The 3,902-nt window shown below is 53.7% G+C and overlaps 1 pseudogene across 1 annotated transcript; it reads left to right on the forward strand.

Moving 5' to 3' along the window:
- The first annotated feature begins 1,620 nt into the window (after positions 1-1,620).
- Positions 1,621-3,192, forward strand: LOC125514360 (fatty acid desaturase DES2 pseudogene; annotated as a pseudogene). Its single transcript, XR_015608601.1, has 2 exons — positions 1,621-1,714; positions 1,865-3,192. The product of XR_015608601.1 is annotated as a fatty acid desaturase DES2 pseudogene (transcript).
- Positions 3,193-3,902: the final 710 nt, after the last annotated feature.

The following is a 3,902-nucleotide window of genomic DNA, read 5'->3' on the forward strand; positions in this document are numbered from 1 at the left end:
TCACACTTCCTTCCAGTATTTCCAGCGTTCGGAGAGACAGTTTTACTTCGTTCTCTTTTCTTCATGAGCGTAGAAACCACAATTTCGAGGCTCATATTCTCATCAAGTTTGCTTGTAATTTAGGAATAGGTCATCATATTTGGTTGGGCATCCCACATAACCAACGTCTTGTACCTATGAACATTGCTTAATTAATAAAGTGGCAAGATTCCTCAAAAAAAAACTTCCTTCCAGTATTTCCAGCGTCCGAGCCATCGCCATCGTCCACCCCCCCCCCCCCCCCCCGATCCGCCGCCGGGTACCCGCGCCCACCACCGCCACGGATGTTGCCTTGGCGTCGTCTGTGGAACCGAGCTGCAAGCCGGAGAACTTTGCCCAGAGGGACCGTTGAAGGAGGCAGCGCGAGAGGGAAGCTGCATCATAGGGATTTCCACCCAAGTATGTTGTGCGTGGACCTCGAGGAAGATGTGTCCCCTCGGCCCCCAACCCCGTCCATCCTGCCACCAACAAGGAAGGTGGCGTCGCTCGCCCCATCCGTGACCAACGACAATCCAACGGCTGGATGTGCCATTTCAGACTGTTTTCCACCAACGCAAGCGGCGGGGGATAACATGTGTGACTCGTCATAGCTACAACGGGAGCAGACAAACACGGGCAGCGACGGCGCCAGGTCTGACCATGTCCTATTTGATTGAATGACGCAGCAGGAAACGGTACATATTTTGCTCCTTTCCTACCAATACCTTGCATATGCCATTGAATCAATTACAATTAGTTGCATGTACCGTTAGTTTATTTGCAGTCATCATAATTTTAGGACAATCTCCCAAATGAACTATTACTTCGGGGATTTAAATTGTCCTACGTTTGAAGTTGGCGAAACATCAAACTCCAAAAGGAAAAGAAAGGCAAAGACACCCAATGTAAGAGGTCTGACATTCACAATATTTGAGGGTATCTTCTTGGTAAAAGCTTGGTTGGTCACAAGCATGGATCCTATATGTGGCACGGAGCAAAAAGGAAAGCAAGTATTGAGAAAAGATTTGGAAGCTTTATCATGAACACAAGGATATATGCGCAGCCACATCCTATCATTAACACCAGCAATATGCCCTCTCTCTAACATTGACGGTCCATCTTTAAGAGGAAGTGAACGAGTATGTCGGCTATTATGCACAAGTGTTTGGCCGCCCTCACAGGGAGATAGGAGTGTCAACCACAATAAGTTGAATTGTTCCATTTTGTCACTGAGAGAGGGTGAACACCAAGTTGTAAGTTAAGTGAAGCAAGTTAGCAAATTGTGAGGGAAAATATAGAGTTGAAGAAGAAAAATATGTGTCTTAAATAGGAGCTCGAGAAGGCCTCCAAGAGGCATGGTTACATGAATTTAGCCTAGCAGTACATGTGAAGCCGCTGGTACACGCATCCGAAAAAGAATCTGAGCATGTCGCGGATGCTCGCACATGCCGCGATCTCCAAACTTGCCATGCCGAGCGCGTGCGTATGGAAACGGAACCGATCGCGGCGGAGGGCTGCTGGGCTGGCTACCGTGGGATGATGATGTTTGACAGGTGGCGGCAGATGCGATGCGGTATGCACGGTTCCACATTTGGAGACGGGATCCAAAAAATCTTTTCCTCCACCACCACCGTGTGTGCTCGTGCCGGGCTTGCCTCGATGCCCTCTCGTGCGCTCGCAGAGCAGAAGTACATTGGTAAAGTATAACCAACTTGCTAGATATCGTTGTTCATGGCGATCTGCTTGCAGAATTATGCCGTTAGAATATACAGTATCTTCGTTCTTGAATGATACATAACTTCATACTACGTACTGTCTGACCACCGGTGTTTTTCTTCGTTGTCAGCAGCATCATGGGTGCCGGCGGCAGGATGACAGAGAAGGAGCGGGAGCTGCTCGGCCGCGGCGGCGCCAGCACGACCTTCCAGCGCTCGCCGACGGACAAGCCGCCGTTCACGCTGGCCCAGATCAAGAAGGCAATCCCGCCACACTGCTTCGAGCGCTCGGTGATCAAGTCCTTCTCCTACCTGGGCCATGACCTCGTCATCGTCGCGGCCCTACTGTACGTGGCGCTGGTCTGGATCCCCACCCTCCCGAGCGTGCTGCAGCTGGGCGCCTGGCCGCTCTACTGGGTCGTGCAGGGCTGCGTCATGACCGGCGTCTGGGTCATCGCGCACGAGTGCGGCCACCACGCTTTCTCCGACTCCTCGCTGCTCGACGACATCGTCGGCCTGGTGCTCCACTCGTGGCTGCTCGTCCCCTACTTCTCGTGGAAGTACAGCCACCGCCGCCACCATTCCAACACGGGCTCGCTGGAGCGCGACGAGGTGTTCGTCCCCTACATCTACAGCAACCCCGTCGGACGTCTGGGGCTCCTCGTCGTGCAGCTGACCATCGGGTGGCCGATGTACCTGTCGCTCAACACCTGCGGCCGCCCGTACCCGCGCTTCGCCTGCCACTTCGACCCCTACAGCCCGATCTACAACGACCGGGAGCGCGCCCAGGTTTCCATCTCGGACGTCGGCGTGCTGGCCGTGTCCCTCGCCTTGTCCAAGCTCGCGTCGGCCTTGGGGTTCTGGTGGGTGGTGCGGGTCTACGGCGTGCCGCTGCTGATCGTGAACGCGTGGCTGGTCCTGGTCACCTACCTGCAGCACACCCACCCGGCGCTGCCGCACTACGACTCGACGGAGTGGGACTGGCTGCGCGGGGCGCTCGCCACCATGGACCGCGACTACGGCATCCTCAACCGCGTGTTCCACAACATCACGGACACGCACGTGGCGCACCACCTCTTCTCCACCATGCCGCACTACCACGCCATGGAGGCCACCAAGGCGATCAAGCCCATCCTCGGCGAGTACTACCAGTTCGACCCCACCCCCGTCGCCAAGGCCACATGGCGCGAGGCCAAGGAGTGCATCTACGTCCGGCCCGAAGACCGCAAGGGAGTCTTCTGGTACAGCAACAAGTTCTCTGCGCCTTAGTCGCCGGCTTAGGTTTGGCCGGCGGTCATCGTTGGTGTCCGGTCATTGACATGGCCGTGTGTGCTGTGTGCGCGTCTGTCATTGCATTGGCGTCATCTACCCCGTTCATGTCGTGTTGTTGTAGACCATTTCGTGTTTATGGCGGAATAACTGAAACACAATAAAAATTACAGTAAATCGAGATTCATAAGACCACCGGACGACCACTACTGCCGTCAAAACGAGTCGCTGATGTGTCGCTGTCATCGCTCCCCTACCAAAGCCAATTTGACCTTGACGACGTCGACGACAACCAAGAAGTCTTCGTGCACGTGACCCTAATTAAGAACCAGCGCGCTGAAGCCGCACTCGTCGCCGTTGAACCTTGCATAGATCTGAAGCACGTGACATCAAATTTTGCTACGTGACGAGAAACTCTAACATCACCGCTCCAAAGGCACGGCAGGAATCTACGCCGGAGCTCCGTCGATTACGTCCAGACGATCAAACTTAAGGAGGACCAGAGTTTGGAAGACAAACTCAAAGAAGAATGCGTTGATTGATATTTATGCCCTGTTTCAGCTCTGGTTGGTACTTCCAAGTCCAATCTCACTGTCACGTTGTGGTCCAAAAATATGGAAGCTGTGGTCAGCGTTGTTAGCTGTCCAAATCCAGCATATTTGCACCGTCTAGTGCTGAAAGCTGTGTTTGAGCGTTGCAAGCAGTCCAAATCCTACAGTTTCGCGTCTGTCTGTCTGGCTACAGTGGAACTACCATGTGCGCCAATAATCCTGGAAACTCCGATTATGAATGTGAGGACCAGCGTTTGGAGCCTCAACTGCCTGTCTTGCAAACGGAAGCTACTACTGCCGAATTATCTCTCGCCCATGCCTGTACTATGCCTAAAGTTGATGTGGGTGG

This window comes from Triticum urartu, chromosome 6A, assembly GCF_056163025.1.
Source record: "Triticum urartu cultivar PI428250 chromosome 6A, HENAU_Tu73, whole genome shotgun sequence".
Taxonomy (NCBI): domain Eukaryota; kingdom Viridiplantae; phylum Streptophyta; class Magnoliopsida; order Poales; family Poaceae; genus Triticum; species Triticum urartu.